At 25.8% G+C, this 19,208-nt stretch overlaps 1 long non-coding RNA gene across 1 annotated transcript; it reads right to left on the bottom strand.

Moving 5' to 3' along the window:
- Positions 1–2,026: 2,026 nt before the first annotated feature.
- Positions 2,027–18,736, bottom strand: LOC111641361. Its single transcript, XR_002759393.1, has 3 exons — positions 16,807–18,736; positions 13,827–16,740; positions 2,027–2,193 (listed from the first exon to the last, which is right to left on the bottom strand). It is a non-coding gene; the product is annotated as an uncharacterized LOC111641361 (long non-coding RNA).
- Between the last annotated feature and the right edge of the window lie 472 nt (positions 18,737–19,208).

Below are 19,208 nucleotides of genomic sequence, written 5' to 3'. Positions count from 1 at the left end.
ATAATAATAATAATAATAATAATAATACTTCTAGAATTTCTATTATTACTGTTTTTTTTTTCTAATGACGAAAGGTTAAAATATTAAAATCAATTTTTAACGAGGATAAATGAAAACAGGCTCGATATTTTCAAATTCATAAATCTATAAAAGGAATTAACAACCGCTTATTTAATAAATAACCTTCTCATTAACTAATTATACGATAAACATAAAATTTTCGACGTTCAATTGATTCGAATGTGCATTAAAACGATAAGGTTAAGAGTATTTATCAAAAGGATTCGGTATTTTGAATCAATATTGACATTACTTTGTCAACTATAGATAGCAAACATTACAATACTTTACTTAAAGTATATCTTGTCTTTAAAAAAGATCTTAAAGTCGATATTAAGTTAAGAAACAAAACTAAAGACATCGTTAACCTTACTTAAAATCCAAAATATTCATTCTCCTCCATTACAATTATCGTTTCTTCATTTCATCTCACCCGTTAATTACTTCGTCTACATTTTTTTTTTTAATTCAAAAATATAAACAATTAATTAATCGTATCTTTACGAATTTATTAATACTCGTATCTTTATTAAAGAAAATAATACGTAAACAATAAACAATTCGATTAAATATTTTATTTTTTTTAGATATTTTTAACTCTAACCCTTTCCAAACAGCACAAATTATATTGGACCAATGCAGTATGATAATGACGAATGGCAACAATAGTAGAAAGCGGTTGATTGGACGGTTTACTCCAGGCAGCCGGAGAAAGATCGATTCGCATCTTTTCTCTTAGAATGTTGACGTCATGTTTGTATGTGACGTCTCGGAGTGGAATCACATGACGGAAGAGTTGACCAATCGGGATGGGGGCGAGACTGTTAAAGGTCTCTGAGGGATTGGTAAATTTTTTCTAGTTTTCTTTTATTCGATCGGACGACTCGAAGACATTGCTACGAATTGAAAATGTCTGTTTATCGAACAGAAATGGTTTTAAAGACGTTTAACTCCCTCGTAGCAGCTTACAAGAACAGTGTTCTATGCAGCGTGCATGGAGGCAAAATATATATATACTGTTTACAGAATATTTTATTTATTATCTTTCAATTTTAATTTACTCTTTATTTATTTCAATTGTTAGTATGTTTTTTTTTTCCTTCTTTTTGCTTCTTCCCCGACCAACAAAATTGATTTAATTTGTAAAGTCGTTATAATTTATTGTGAATAATGGTTTTGAGTTTTCTGTTCGGGAAATCTCCAAATGCAATTTTTATTTTCAATGGAAATTCGATTAAGTTTAAAAAAATAATAATACTATTTCAGATTTTTATGCAATAACTATTTTGAAATGATGTTTAAATATTTTACTGATTCGAGAATATTTAAATGAAATAAATTTCGTGTTCCATAAATATAAGACATTCTGGCAGCAAAAACTTATATTAAATTATTGAATATTTTTAATTATAAAAATCGCTTTTAATTTTTACTTTACGTATACAATTTATTATTATTTTAATGTATGTATGAAGCCTATGTATATACGCTACGTGTGTTTGTATATTTGTAAAAATTATATTAATAAGAATTATTAAACTTTATTATATAAAGCAAAATTATTTATAGCGCTTTGTATAAATATTTTTATGTTAAAAACATCTGTTTTTTTTTCTAAAATACAATTATAAATGATTACATATGAATATATAATTAGCCTATGATCTGGTGAATTTTGATTCCATGCAACTAATAATTAGAAAGTCTAATCAGTCTTTTTAATTAAAGAGAAATCAGCTAAATCGAAAATTTTTATACGCCTCAAAATTCATATAATGTGTAATTTGCATAATTTTTTCATGAATAAGATATACATTACATATATGCTCTTAATTAATTTTCCAATTGAAATATTATTTAAAATAAAGCCTAAATTCGTTTAAAGTTTTTATAAATTTTATAATTTAACATGATTCATTTTTAAAGCAATTTTTAATTAAAAATATAAATTTTATCATATCTACACACGTAGGCCTATAGACTATGTGTATGTGTATTTTATAGATAACATACTTTTCACACACTTTTTCATTAAAAAAATAAATTTTATTTTTAATTTTTTGATGAAGTTACATAACAAACAAATTTAGTTTTAACTGTAAACGCTTCTTCTTCTGTAATATTTGTCAATAACTGTAAAAAATAATACGAATATTCATGTACTTGTACACTTACATATTATAAAGTATTAAATAAGTATAGAAAACATAGGCTATAGGCCTATGTTTTGAGTTTTATTAAATAAAATATTTATATTATTTTTATATTTTTAAACAATTTAAAGTCTTTATTTTAAAGGAGAAAAAATTAAATTTATAAAATATGTTAAAAATTAACCAATAATTAAAAATATAACGTCATATATATTTGAGATTTAGGTTCTTTCTGCTTAAATCTTATAATTTAAACAAATTACAATAGGTTTATTACACAATTCTAACTTAAATATTAGAATATTTTTTAAAATTTTAAACTTACATATTCCATATTTCTAATCAAATAATTATATATTAAGAAAAATAATATATCAAATCAAAACTTCTATATGTAAAAAATGCATTTAAGAAGAAAGTAAAAACTTTAGAAAATAAAATTAACAATTAGATCTTTAATTCTAAACCTATGAAAATTTCATTTAATGTCAAGTGTAGTCAGTCTCATAGGAGCAGATTTCCCGAATAATTCTAATTAATTCCAAAGAAACTAACTTAAAAATTGAACATTTAAGAGACCTGAAAATTATACAATTAAATATTTAGTAAATTATAAGTTTTAACCATTCGAATAAAGAAGTTATAGCTTAGTGACATTCTACGTAATGAAAAATTCATGTTCTTATAGCTAAAAATATTTATAAAATAATCGAAATGCAATATTTATGTCGATCATCACTGATATATAGCGTAACATTTCTTTATAATTTTGTAACAACGTTAACAATGTATTATTTAATTCAGTTAAAGTAAATTTCACTTTAATTACAGATACTAAAATAATCCTATTTCTTAATGATTAAAAATTCTAAATGATCTCAAAATTTTTTTTTATAGAACCGCATTGAAACAAAGAAGTCAAAAATAACAATATCTGTTAAGATTGTTTCAGAAATTAATTAAGACAACTAAAGAAAATTTACAAACAAAACATTACCTTCTTTAAGTTAAATATTTATACAAGATGTATATAAAATGAAAATAGCATTACAATTAAACAGAAGCTGAGGCCTATAATTTACTTTAAGTTATAATTTGTTATGGTATAAAATATATTATCATTTTGGCTTTGAAATACACAAGTTAATTTAAAAATAGGTGCTAAAATAGAATTCATATATAATTATGAAATAAGCAAGTTAAGGAGAAAGAATAGCAATCGTAACACTTTCAAAATAGCCGTGAAGTAAATTGCCAATGCAAAAATAACTATTAAATACCCTAAAAATTTTGTATAAAAATGGAATAAAAGCAAAAATATCCTTAAAATTTTACTTAAACAAATAAAAACTTAATGTAAATTTGACAAAATTGTGTGGCTGTATTATTAATAAACAAATAGCATTCAAAGTATAAGCTGAAAGGTAGGTTATACTTTTGGAGTTAAGTTAATTCTTTTTGGCAAAAATATTCAAGCATATACAAAGTTTTCAATAAAACAAGAAAATCATGCAAAAATTTGTCAAATTATCAATTAAGTTTAAAATTTAATAAAAGGATATTTAACGAGTATATAAAGATATAAATGTAATGTAATATGAATTTGACCAATATTATATTAATATTGTCAGTAAAGTGATTTTGGCATTTTTATTATTTGTGTCTTCATTATTAGATTTTTACACCGATAAATTAAATAAACACGTTTTTTAACCTACTGATTTAACAGCTCATTAAGAATTTAAACAATTATCACTTAATATATTTACACAAGACTAGAAAGACCAAAATGAAAATGAAGTAATTTAAAAAAAAGAAGCTTTTATTCTAACATGATTTCATTATCATATATGAAAACAAATTTTATTTTCGTTAGAATTTAAATTTTCAAGCAAAAGATATGCATTTTAAATGAACGTATTTAAAATAATTCAACATTAGATCTGTAAGGAACTTGCTCCTACACTATAATCCGTGATATAAAGTAATTTTCCGAAAGTTTTCTCATAAACAAAGAAAAAATTTTAACAAATTCAGCTTTACTGATGCAAAGTTTTGTTGTATATAAAATAATAATTGAAAAAGTAAATTATACATAAATGTTTAATTCACAAAAAAATAATAGAACCAGATTTTGATTTTTTTAAATTTAAAGCGTGATCAGATACACAAAAATAAACTGTAAATTATGTAATTTATTAAAAAAATATATTATAATCTATTTAGTAAATTCATTTTGCAACTATTTTTAATTTTAAATTTCGACTCTGAAGTTTCGTGCTTGTATCTAAATTTTTTAAAGTGGTGTAATAGATTATTGTTAACCGCAAATGATTTATGTGTTTACGTGTTTCAAATAAAAATAAACGAAACAAGGAAATTATATAAGTAATATGTCCTAAGGTTGTGATTTTCTTCTAGTCTGTGTCACGATAAGGACTTAACGACGTGTCCTAAGTCCTTTATCGTGTCACCATCGGGTCAACAGGAGAATGTGTGTACGTGATATAGATGTTGTCTTAAGCATAGATCCCGCTGATTGTTTGTTAAGTAGAAAGACAAACTCGTTCGAACAGTTGTCATCAACTTATTAAAGACTAACTTGTCTTAATAAGACTCGATCTCCATTTCTTAAGCTTTACAGAAACGAAAGTAGAAAGTTAAATTCTTATATTTATAAAATATTATATAAGCCAAGCCATGTTTACTATACAGCATAAGCTATACGTAATAATAATTCAAAAATTAAATTAAAATGAATAAGTTTAAAAACTTAGCTTAATAATTAAGTCAATTATTCAATCACTAGAGCATAAAATAATATTTTACGCTTCATCAACTGAATTTGAAGCATACTTTTTTTTATGTTATCCTGTAGACAATAAAGGAAGAAAGCGTTGCTTTATTTTAAAGCATGTTTAAATTCGCATTTGTCTAAAAAGTATTGAAAATGAATATAAATGAAAACTGAATAAAATAGTGATAATTAAAATATAGAAATAAAAAATTTTAAGCGATAAAAGATACAAAAGAATTAAAATAAGAAAAATTCGAACGAAATACAAAATAGAATGACTATTTTGCATTATAATATAATTTTTACATTGCTAATTAATCTAAACAGATTTTTTTCCCTCCTTATATTCTATGTTTTTCATATTTATCTTCGTTTTACATTCTTCTCTTGTCAGCATTACTTTACTTTAGCAAATCAACCATGCATGCAATGGTAACTTCATCTTTATTTTAAAAATTCAGTAATTGAAATGTTAAAGAATTGTTCACGAAAAATGCTAATTGCTCATTTATTTATACAAGTTTTTTATTTCCTTCCTTTTTTTTTTCATTTTCACTTCATGTTTCGTGGGATAGAACTTATTTTACATTTTATAGAAAATCTAAACTAAAAAAAAACACATACAAATAAATCTTAAAATTGCCAAATAAACTAATTAAACTTCGTATTTTTTAGTATAGAAATTTTATTATCGATAAATTTAAAACGTCAATTGTAAATAGAATAAAACGGAGATTCATATTTAGTGTTTATCATAGCCTTGTTCAAAAAATCATATTATATTTATTTAAGCTAAGTTCTTTAAGAGCAATTTATTATTTTCATAAACTTATTAAAATAGATTAGTTTCAAAATAAACAATTAATTTATTCAATGCGTTTGTTATTCTTTATTTTAAAAAATTATACAAGGCGATGCCAATTAGGCAAAATGAGCCTCCCCACAAACAATAGAAATACCCCAAAACAAAAACGAGAATAAAAGCCGAATGATAATAATAAACATGTAATGAAAATAGAAATACAATGAAGTTGGTACATTGTCGAATTTTTCACAGTTATATATGTTTAAAAAGAGCTTATAGTTTACTAAGTTAAATTTTTCACTGTAAATTATAACTTTACTTCAAAACGAAGTCATAATATTCTTGTTTAAAAATATATATGTATATAAATAAAGAATGAATGAGCTTTTACTTATATTTTATTGTAAAATAAATAGGCCTAACAACATACATTTTTATCTTACATTGATCTAGATTAGGCTGGATAGAATTCTTACTTTGAAATTAGTAACCAACTTCATAATGAGCTAATCTCAGTATTTTTATTTAATAATGAGACAACTTCAGAGGTTCACTCGAAATAAAAACTCAAAATTTCAGACTCAATTAAAAAATATCTCTATTTTTATATTAGAATAAACTGAATTGAAATTTTAGAAATGAATAGTTTAACTCCAGAATTTTTATCTAAAAATAAAATAATCTTAAAATACCTGCTTATCTTTAAATTATATTTTACTTAAGGTAAAACTATCAATTTTTCTTTTAATTTATAAACTCTCATGTACAAATTTAAATAATTTTTAGAAAAAAGCTATTGTGATTCTTATTTATTTCAAATTTAATATATGCTTAAAACTGTTTTATTTATTTATTTATTTTAGAATTAAATATTGTTGTTTATAAATGAATTTTTGCATAATTTATTTTACATTAAAAATATACATATTAATTGTTTGAAATACAGTATCTCATTTTTACTGATTATCATACAAAAATATAGTTAACAATTAATAATTCAAATCTATCTTAATAAGAAATTTTGAAAATATTATAAATAAAATTTCGTATTATTGAACTGGTATGAAATTGCAGTCAAATATAATCAAAAACTAAGTTATACAATGTTAAAATTATCATACAGATAGCCTTACATAGGATTCACTTTCATAGATATAACGCATCTACATTTCATATTTTCATGTCTTGTAATATATGTAATGAATTCTAATAATTATCTATTCTAAAATTTACCTAATATAATAAATTAAAAGTGTGAATTATTTAATTTCTATTTACAAGACATAAATAATTTTAAATAAGACTATAAATAATTTTAGTAAGCTGACAATCTATAGTTTCTTATTGCAAAATGATCAAATTCGAAGTTTAGATCTTTCCTAAATTATAAAATAAACTCAGATAAGACTGTTTTATGTCATTACTTTTATTATAATTATTTAAATAACTTTATAAATATTGATATTTAAAGACAGACTTTTAAATTTAACTAAAATTGGAATAATAATTTACTAAAACTTTTCTTGCTATTTATTGATAAGTACAGTACTGTTTTATTATATGTATTGAGCAAAATTTTTACACAATATTTCTTTGTAAATTATAGGCATTGCAAAATAACATTTTAAAATTTAGAATGAATAACCACATAAGAAATTAAAGTCTAATAATAATAATAATAAATCTATTTATACCTTTTACTAATGTAAACATTTACTTTAAAAAAAATCAAATTTATTATATTTTAATGTAAACTAAAAATGTAATTAAAACTATTATAGATGTATTTCAAAAATGAATATGTATTTAACATTTGATATTCTCTCTTGAAACTGAGTTAAAAATCTGTCAGCATTCCCATTTGCCATAGCTTAATTGTTTGTTTTACTGGCGAAGATATCGAATGACTTGTCTGGACAAACAATTTACAAGAATATAAACGTTTCTATGCAGTATACAAAATAAAAGGATAAATTCAAACTTAAACTTCGATCATAAGTTATAGCTAAACAAATGATGCATAAATAAAATAATATTCAGAAATAAAGGATGTTAAAATATATCTACAGTGCCATTGAATTATTCATATTTTTTTTTTTCTACGTTAGTTCTAATTTATTAGATTTTTTTTTTATAAAAACAGATAAATTTAAAAAATGGCAGTGTATAAAATTAATCAAGCTAATTCCTCTGGGCTACTAGCTTAGTTAAAGAATGGATGTGGACCAATTATTAATGTCCTTGAGTTAAGAATAATGTTAAAATTAGACTCAACGTTAACTAAACTCATCATTTCTTTTCTTTTTTTAAGTCAAAAGAAATTTAGCTACTAAAGCATAAATGTGCATGATTCCACCTGTTATGCAGAATGACAACTACGAGTTATATGAAACGTCACGGATGTTACAAAACACATGGTGTAACCTGATATGTAATTCTCTATGTTGCACAAGTATCATTTGAAGAAACAACAATATTGTTTCTTGCACAGCCTGTTTCTTTTCACGCTAACTTGAAAATTTATTGGCCTATCCCGTGACATAAAAGTCGCAACTGTCGACATTGAGGCCAAGTCTATTATTATTAAGTGTCTCTCTCTTGTAAACAACAATTAATGATACCCTGTTAACTGGTTTCTGTGAGGTCGCTTTTGTATTTTAATTTGCATTTTTTAATTGAAATTAGTAATTAGTTGATTAATACCAACATAAATTATAGGCTAAATTTCATGCTATATTTATTACTCGACAGGCTTATAAGTCAGAAAATTCTAATCAAAGACCAGTTAAACAAAAATTTGCTCATTATAGACTATATTTCCTAATTTTTTTTAAATAATAATTACTATTATTTAAGTACTATTTTACAATTTATAAGAAATTTAGTCATACGCAGGATTAAATGATGATATAAAATTCATTAGAAATAAATAAATAAATGCACAACTAAATACAAACTCAAAAACTCTTGAATTTTGTCATGTTTTATATATTGATACATTGACACAACCAGGAATTAAGTTTGATAAGGTCTAACAAATAAACTTAAATTAAAGTAGTTATACAAGTATAAGTTCTTATATTTTCTTAACAGAAACATCAAAATAACAAAAAATTGCAGATTTAAATTAAAATTGATAAAAAGAAAATTCAGTTTTTATAATTTTTTTTATTATAATTATTCTTTCTTGAGCTTATGGTCCCTTAGCCTTTCTCGCTATGCTAGAATAAGGAAAAATTTTCCATATAAACGGAAGAAATATTATTTTATCAAAACATTAAAGCAACATTTAAATATTTATTAATGTTTTTTAATCAAAATCAAAAGATTGGAGTATTTAGATCGTTTGAAGTTTTCTTTAAGTTCCTATTTAAATCATAATTTATCCTAATTTTAAACATACTTTTTCTGTTTATAACAATTATAAGATTCTACAGTTACAAATGTTAAAAGGGTTTGGTATTTTCTGCAATAAGATATATATATTAGGTCTAAATTTAAAATTTTGTATCTAATAATAACTCAAGTCAAAAAAATCAGTTACTGACAAATTTATCAAAATTTAGAAAACCAGAACCAAATTTCAGTTCTTTTTTAATCAAAAACAATTTTTACTTTGATTAAAATCTCCAATCTCTTTAAAAATAATATTAAAAAAAGCCTATTATTAAAGATAACGTCATTAGATTAGTCTAAACTTATTCATTTAATAATATAAAATTCGATGTTAATAATTTATTTTTAGTGTCTTGTATAAACAGGACAGAATTAAAATGTAGTTTTTTTAGACTTATAAATTCAAATTTTTGCATTAAATTGAATTTTATTATTGATTATAGACTATATGTAGCATAATTTACATATCGCTCGATTATAATATGAAAAAAATAGTGATGTATATCAGAATAATTTTAATACACAGATGTAAAATTAACAATTATGTTTATTTATGGCCTATAGAAAAATTGAATATTAATCTTAAGTTAGTTATAGAAAATTTAGCCTACTGACATTTAAACTACAGACAAAAAAAAAACTGTTCTATAATAGGTATGAGTTGATGATGGATATAAAATATATATTTTCGAATAAAAATTAATGTTATTAAGCGGAGATTTTTCTCTAAAATAAAAATTATCTTCGATCATTGAGATTTTTAGATTGTTACAGGGCCACACCCCACTATTGAGATATATCCTATGCATTCCATCAAGTAAGGAGTAGCCTATACTACATTAATGCATCACATCCTCCATCATTTCTCTTTGATTAAAATTTATTATCTGCTTCTAACATGAAATTTTTTTTTACAATTAAAAGAAACTTAATTCTTAAAAGTTTTAAAATTGCCTTTTTTTAAGCTCGTAAAAATATATAATTTTATCATAATCGCGTTTAATGATACATCGGCTTTGATTTTGGCCTGCAACAATTTTTATCTAACAAGTTTTGATGGCAAAAATATTAGGTTATTCCTTCTTAAAGGGCACTATTATAAGTTTAAAAGGAAATGCAATAAATAAATAAAAATGTATTTAATTTATTAAATTATTATTATTATTATTTTTATTTTTTACTGTTTTCTAAATTGATAAACTACTTATTACAGGACATAGAATTTTTTCCTTAACTAATATATAATAAAATAAAAATGAGTTTTACTTAACCCGAGATAGATTTAATCAGGTAATTTTAACAAAATCCTGAATATTTTATTTTTATTTTATTCAATTAAATTTATCGGCTTAAAAAATTTGTTGAACAGGCCTATATAATGTTTATATAGCCTTATAATATAGGATAAGTTTTCTTATTTTTTGATTATTTTAAATAATAAATTAAGTTTTAAATATTTACAGTAATATTTACTGTTTTTGAAAATATAAATATTCTATAGTTTCAACTAAGTAATATTTTTCAATTTTATCTTCTACATTACTAATATTTAGATGGTATTGATCAATAAAATCGGTTTATGCATACAACGACTCCCTAAAGAAGACTAGAAGAATGCTATAAATATTCCGGATTGACAGCAACTTATTTCATTAGTATTGATACAGATAGTAAACGATTTTATTACTCGGATGGAATAGTAGTTCTAAACAATACAAATCCTTTCGACGCCATCTTTATGATGAATTAATAACACTCTTTGCCTAATTTTTATTTTTAAAAATAAAACTAAACTCGAATAAAATTTGATTAAAAGTTTTAAGGAAGATTTTTATAATCTTTAAAGGATAATATATTTTGTAATGAATAAAAGTCCATTTTTTTTATTTGTTTAAAACGAATTCTTTAAACATATCTCTTTTCAAAACATCAAATTTAAAAGTAGGCCTATAAGTGATGCCAAAAATAGCTTAAAAGTCCAGAACGTTTGGAGATAATTTTGATAGTTATAGATATAAATTTGAATATATACATATATTTTCTTTTTTAGTCTCCAGGACTTGATAGTCTATAAATAAGTTGCGAATCAAACATTTGCGTAAAAAATATATGTTTATAGAAGAAAGTTAGATTTAAAAAAAAAAAAAAAAACTATTACCAATAAGTAGTGATGATGCAGACTCAGACAGACGATTCTATTGCCTAACCCTTTGAGATCTACATTGATATGATGAGTCAGCAATGAACCAATGCTGGTATAGAAAAGGGTTTACAGACCAACAGCCATGACTCAGCGAGAGTCTGATCGATACATTCAAAGGGGTTTGCTTTTTTTCCCCACATAATATGCGTATTGTACATAAAGGAGTGAATAGACAGTTGCAACCCTTCCATGTAGCCATGGGCCTCACTGTCTGGCTTGGGGAGTGGAGAGAGAGAGAGAGAGAGAAGGGGGGAAAAGATAAAAAAAATCGTCTGGATTTTCTACCTGAATATTTTGAAATTATGTTTTTTTATATTTAAGATAATCAAATTACTTCTATCTAACCTAGCTAATTTGTTTATATTATCCGTACGATTGGGTACAATTTTAACAATCGCGTTTTACTATATCAAATCTCGATGGTATTGTTTACCTTAACAGTTTGGTACGTGGAAGCTTTAAAGGTTTTTCTAATAAATTATTAATAAATAGTCAAATTTTCTAGTTGAAATTTTTTATTATTATTGTTACTGTTTCATAATTTATAGAATAATTAGTGAAGAATAAACAATGATGAACAGGAAACGTCGTAACGGCTTCTTGAAACGAAGAGGAGAAGGATGCTACATTTTTATTTATTTATTTTTTTTGGTTATTTTTTTTAGTTAGAACTTACATTTTAAATGAAGTTTAAGTGACCCTTTGTAATCTCCATTGAAAAATACGGCGAAATTAAGAAGTAAATCCTGCGATTATATTCAAACATATTATATAAGCTCATTTTTAGTTTTGGAATTATCCTTTCACTAATTTCTGAAGGGAACTTTTCAATTAAAAAGATCAAACTGTTCCGAGATAACTATCTGCTTTCTTAGAATTATATAATAGGAAAAGGGATAGACAAGAGACCGAAAAGAATGTAACCGGTTGCTATTAAGAGACCTTTTCACAATAGACAACTGTTAAATAGACATAAAAATCCTACTTTAAATACAATAGTTACGATTAGGAAAGTAACGCCTTCCAATTATGGCATCAATTTTAAAACGTTTGCAAACGCCTTGTTTTTCCCAGAAGTAGCATCGTTGTTACTTTCTTTTCTTATTAAAGACGTTAGAGCTGCTGATTGTATTCAATTTGTAAAGAAATTATCAGAAACCGCAATTAATTTGTTACTGAAAATATTAGTTAAATAGTAATTAAATCTCTTGTTTTTACTTTTCTTTCTACTGTTCTGCCAACTGAAATAATTCATAAGTTGTAGTAGGTCACTTTGTTTGATCAAAATCGAAAATTTATATATATAGATATAGATTTCTAGTTGTTCTGTTATTTTACTGTAGGAATATTTGAATATGTTTACATTTTTAGCATGGTAAACACACATCTTTTTTTCAGGTCGATACCTAGAATTCTAGTTATTAATATCACGGTATTTACAATTTGATTAATCTATTATATTGCTTTTATTTTTCTTAAATATACTACTTAATAGATATTTGGTAATTCATTTTTCATATTATAACCAGTTCTGAAGATAAATTATAGATTAGTACTTCATGCCAATACTAATCTAATGTCTATATTACTCAGTTAAGGCTATCTACGAATGATAGTCAGTAGCTGAGTATCTATGTAACGGGTTAAAGTTAGTTTTCCGAGTAAAACAAACAAGAAAAGCTCAATAATTCACAGGCCAAAATAATAAATTAGAGATTTTTCTATTACTTTTGCAAGAAACAACCTACTATGATCCATAAACAACATACTTTTGTAAATCAGAAAGTATTTTTCGAACTCCTACGTTATAAACTTGGCTAAAAATGTCTAGATAATATAAACTGCCATTGAAAAGAACTTAACTAAATTGCAGACAACAAAAGACTATTGAAACAAAAAGTATTTAAAAAAATCTATACAACATAACCTTTCCAATGATTTGTAAGCCTGTCATTTTTAGAATTTTTAGTCATATCGATCGCATATAACTGAAGCGCATGTTGTATTTCAACCTAGGATTGTAATAGAAGAAAATTATCTGTAATTCCATCACAGAGTTATGGAACAAATGCATTAGGAGACATATAAAGGACACAGAACATGTTTAATGATAAGAATGAATGGACGAACTGATGTTCAACAGAACAATTTCTTAAGTCTCTTTAAAATAATACTCCAGAAAAATAGATTTATATAACAAGCTTCATAATTTGTATAATCCAAAACTTAAATTTGTTTATAACCGATCCTATTATAAGAAAGTCCATTCGACAATTCGTAATAAGCCTAACATTACCCAACAGGAAATTCTAACAACTTAAAATTAGGACTATTCTAGTTTAAAATTAGTACTGTTCTAGTTTAAAATTACTAATAGCAGAGATAAAATTTCAAAAATTGTTAATTACTTACCCGGTTCGATAACTCGTAATACACTTGGAGATAGAAGAAAATCCTATTGGAGATCGGCCTGTATATGGTAAAAGTGCCATCGATGTGAATATGATGTTAAATATTTTTAGATTTAACTCAAATCTTATGTATGTAAGAATTAAGAGACCATATTTAAAACATATATATATCTAATTAAAGTGTAATGTTAATTTTTATACTTGATATTTCTTTAGAACTAGATGCTTTTTTATCCAAAGACATATTGGTTCTTTGATATCAATATTCATGACCATTTTGTAACTTTTCAGAATATTGTTTTGTTAATTTTAAGGCTATATGTTGCCTTTTAAAAACTACATCCAAAAAATTTAGATTTAAAACCAGCAAACCATTATTATGAATCCAATTTTAATTTTATATTAGAGGAATTTGTATATTAAAAATGGGCGAATTTTAACGAAGAATAGGCCAACATATTAAAATATATTACTGCAAAAAGAAAAAAGACGAACGTATCCATGGATCAAATACGAATTTGATAGGATCCAATGTGGATACATGAGGAGATTGGATGATTTTATGAGTCATTGAACTCTGTAAACATTACAGATGTACTATTCTTACATTAAAACATTGTTGAAACTATCACGAATTGCTCGAAAATGGCGCCATATTCAAGTTGTAAATGAAGGGAAAAAATCTTGAAGGGTTTTTCTTTGGAATTTTGAATTATCCGAGTGCGTTTCTATCGTTATAAATCATTTCTTAATTATTAAAAATAAATAAAAAATTGAAAAAGATATAAAAATTTTCCACTTCAATCTTTTCATAACATCTCGTTATTTATAGACCAAAATTCTCAATGTAATAATACCGCAATAGGCGTGTAAAGTAAAAAAAAAATTGATTTATTGAAATTTTATTGCAAAACTTAAAATTTAATCAAATGGGGGAAAGTATAAACTAAAATGATTAATACGCATATCATTAATAACTTTCGGAAGAAATCATCAAAAAAATAGTTTGATTATTCGACTGTATCTATGCCGTAAAACTCTATACTTTTACATAAAAACTTTACCACTTTCCAAAAGGGCAATTAATTGTGTTTTACTGTCGATACGATAAAGACGAATTCTTTCTAAAATTAAATAAAGAAATAATGAAAATAAATTGACAACGATAAGAAAATATGTATTAATATGTATTTTTTTCCACGATTATAACAAGTGTACAGTACAATTTGATATTTTTATCAACTAGAATATATAAATTTGTGATATGTTTAATGTAAAGAAATTCATTTTAATTAAAAAAATCTCTGGTAGGCCTACATGTTCTTTCCCCTTTCTTTTTTTTTTTACAAAGTTGAAATGACTTGATCTAATTTCGGAAATTCTTGTGGATGTTTAAAATTTTTATTATAAAATTAAATAAAACTAAGTTATACATTGATATTTTATTGCTAATTTTGGTGTTCACGTCTTGGTTCTAAAACTAGCAACGTAAGATTTTTCTGTAATAAATTTTAACCAATATTCATCTTAAGTCTAGTATCACGTTAGAAGCTGGATACGTTAATAGAATTGGTACTATAAATTTAATAAAATTATGTTTTTGTGAACTGAAACTTAAAATAGAACACTGTTAATCAAGTTATTACTCAGTTTTATATTTAATTTCAAATGATGTAGGCCGAATTGACGAACACGTTTGTGTCGAGGCATTTCATAGGCATGTGTCAGGTAAGCCTATATAAAGTTAACGGATGCGGACATACATCCAAGTAATTGGTGTCAAGTGATTTACTTATAAAGATCTTTTCGAGAAATAGCTTGGAGGCGAACTTATCTATCGAAAATAAATATTCTCTAAAATTTAAATCGAAATTTTCATAAGAAACAGATAATCACGCGTCACAGATCTCATAGATTATATTCGATATGAATGACTTTCCCAAGCAAAAGGATTATTATATTCGCTTCGAGTTGATGTTTTTTTTATATATTTATTTATTTATTTTTTGGTACTGTATGTTTAACCTTTTGTTATTTTGTATGCATTTTATTAAAAATTGATATTCAATGTACGAAAAAATGTTGTTTGATATATCGTCTAATCTATTTTGTTAAATTTGAAGACACGATTCCTATAAATGGCTTTGTTAATTCTCAAAAATGATCATATAGTATTATTTATACGTGATGCAAAGATGTGTTTGTATTGCGTTTGGCTGAATAGAGTTTTTACTACGTTCGTGATGTGTGGTTACTCCTTTATACACCAACGTTCCATTGTAGCTGACGACGGACAAACCGCCGACAAGTGATAAAACTAATGTCAAAACCAAAGTTGTTTAAGAATAAAAATGTCGGTATCGATGGTGAAAATCAAAAAGTATTATTATATTTTATGAAAATATGTCTAGTTTCGCCTCGATTTACGTCGTAACTGATTATTTATGCAAAGTTTTGTGTATATTTTTGTTTATTGTAATTGAATATAACGAATATTACGCCACTTAAAATCTTTATTTATAAAATATTAATTATGTTGTAAAAATCATTCGATATATATTCGAGAGAATATAATCATTTCGACTAGGCCGACGATGTACACGTACAAAATGTGCTGTTTGGCCAAAGGGGTTAGAGTCCAACTTTTTTCTTATATATATAAAGATGTCAAAAAATCTTCCAGTTCAAGATTAGTGTTAGTGTTATGGCTTAACACTAACAGTATAACAAGATGTAGACTCGGCAGACGGCTGTCACCCTTTCCCGACACCCAACCATATGACGGAGAATGAGGGGAGAGAGAGGGTAGCAGACGCCATTGTTAAACCAGACAGACGCTGTCTGGATAGAGTTTTTTGCCACTGCACCCGTCGGTCAGGGGTGTTGGGGGAAAAGAAGCCAGACTAGCCGAGCGCCTATTAAAAAAAAAAAAAAAATACAGTTCCCCTGCTCCTCTGGTGCATGATTAATGAAGTACGCACCTTGCTTCAATCCTTTGCCCTCGGCGCGGAGCCCCTTGGGTTCCCGTCTGGGCCTGAAAGGGGATATAGACAGACAGGAAGTTAGCAGCAGCAGAAGCAGATATAGAGAGAATAAGGTGGACATGAGAAAAAGCTAAAAAAAAAGATCCCGCCAGCATCCGGTCCAGCTGCTAGCAACCCTTTCTCATGGCCACGGGCGCCATAACCGGTTGACTTATGATCCGTTCAATTTAATTAAGATCCGTTAGTAAGCATGCTCGTTTGAATACAAGACAGACAGAGAGCGATAGAGAAAGAAAGGATTTAGAAATCACCTGGTTAGTTGCGTAAGGGTGTCTTCTGTAGCTGACGACGGACAGAACCGCTCACTAGAGATAAGACTAACGAAATGACTCAAACGCCTTGATTTGGGTCAATGACATGATAATTGCTGTTGTACGCTGCCACCATTGGATGAGAGGCGCCAATTAACAGCAGTAATTTGCTCCAACCAATCAGGTGACGTCAACCTCCTCCTACCCTTCTCAACCCGTCGCCGACACAACGCCATAGCTTTCTCCGTGTTTAACGAAGATTGGGAAAATTAGCGCACCCCTTTAGCAACAGCAGTACGAGTACGAAAACGGATGTATTGATTTGTAGGACGGCAGCCATGTTGGGTTGACTGGTAGCGAAAACGGACATAACCACATACGACAATTGACATTTAATAATATAGAAATATACGTATATATATGTTTCTCCCGCCGACTCCATGTTAAATTACGTAATCCGCCGTTAAGTTGTGTTGATAAAAATATATCACAGGAAACACGCTCCAATGTCAATGTTCAAAATGTTTATTTAGCTTCAGGGTGAAAATATACAGCTCAACAAATATAGTACAGAGTTAAGAATAGCTACGATAACAACCGTGCCATACGTATAAGCACGAAGTTGGAAGGAGTTAAATTATTTTTATTAATTTTAATTAACGCCATTTCTTTTGTTTCCATATTGGCAGATGGTTAACCAAACTCAATCGTTTAAGTCGATATCACTCTAGTTAGTAATTTGCATGCTTCTTTACAACCATAAATTTGCCTGAACACAGAAACTGACATCATTCCAATACAGATTTCTACCTTCTTTACAGCCACGAAATCGTCTAAATCAAGCAATTTGCGTCGTTCCGATACAAGATTTATTTATGCAGATTTTACTTATAAACTCCTACAATGCCGTTTTACGTATCGAGAACGAAATTAACCGTTTCAAAATGAAGCCATTTACTTCGTTAAACATCCGTTAATACCAAATTTTAACTCGTTTCTTCTCGGTTGTGCCTCTTCAGACATCCAATATATATATATATGTATCAACGCCTTTAACTAGAATTAAATACAGTAAAATTACAGAAAGTCGAATTTTTTAAAAAGAAATTATTCTATAACATGCTACGCTAAGATGTAAGTTATTCATAGATTTATTCATTTCCTTTTATAAAAATATTCGAGCAACGAAGAAACTAAAGCTAAATCAATGTTTTCCTGTCCAATTTTATTGATTTTTTGTTAAATTTAAGGAAATGATATTATTCTTACTTCCATCTTTTTTTACTATTGTATAAATGTTGGACCATTCTATACTTTACAGGTAGCTGAAGATATATTACGTGATATTTATAAATGCAAAAACAGATAGGAATGTCAATCGAAAGGATAACAAGACAGAGATGTAGTAGGACTATGCTGTTAGATGACGATGATGATAATACATTAAAACTAAGAATCATCTATTACTATTGTTACTATAACAGTAATTTATGTCAGTCAGTTTAAATTATAACTTAAACTAAGAATTTAAAAGATAATAATAATTTAAAAAATTAAAAATAAATAATTCAAATGTTTGTTTATTTAAAAAAACAACAAAAAATAAAAGCAGAAATTAGAACTACTTCATCAGATTTAAATTCAAAATTTCATAAACATTTTTTTCATTATTATGAATATATAACCGGAATTTAAATTATTTTATCGAGTTTAAATTTTGATATATTTTTAATTCTAAAAACAGAACAATACTGGTAAATTATTTAAATATATTTTAAGGATCGGAAAAAGTAAGATTAAGGAAAAACATATCAAAAAATTTTTATTTTCTTTGTATATTTTTTTAAAGCGTTTAACAAATTGATTTTATGATAAACAAATATTTGAAAATTTTAGCGATTGTTTCCTCAAACAAAGTTGATTTATTCTTTCTATTTTTCTTTTCGATTTTAAAATTTCCTTAAATAAATTAAGGATTTTTCAAGGAAACATTTATAGGATATTTTCGTAAAGGAAACCTTTTGTATGAAAAATTTTCCAGATAAATTTATGACTTTTTAAAGAATGAAAAATAGCATTTTCAAAATA

This window comes from Centruroides sculpturatus, unplaced genomic scaffold, assembly GCF_000671375.1.
Source record: "Centruroides sculpturatus isolate CEXI.00-Female unplaced genomic scaffold, Cexi_2.0 scaffold1564, whole genome shotgun sequence".
Lineage (NCBI taxonomy): Eukaryota > Metazoa > Arthropoda > Arachnida > Scorpiones > Buthidae > Centruroides > Centruroides sculpturatus.
The sequence above is the reverse complement of the archived record's forward strand: the minus strand, read 5'-3'. Positions and strand labels throughout refer to the sequence as shown.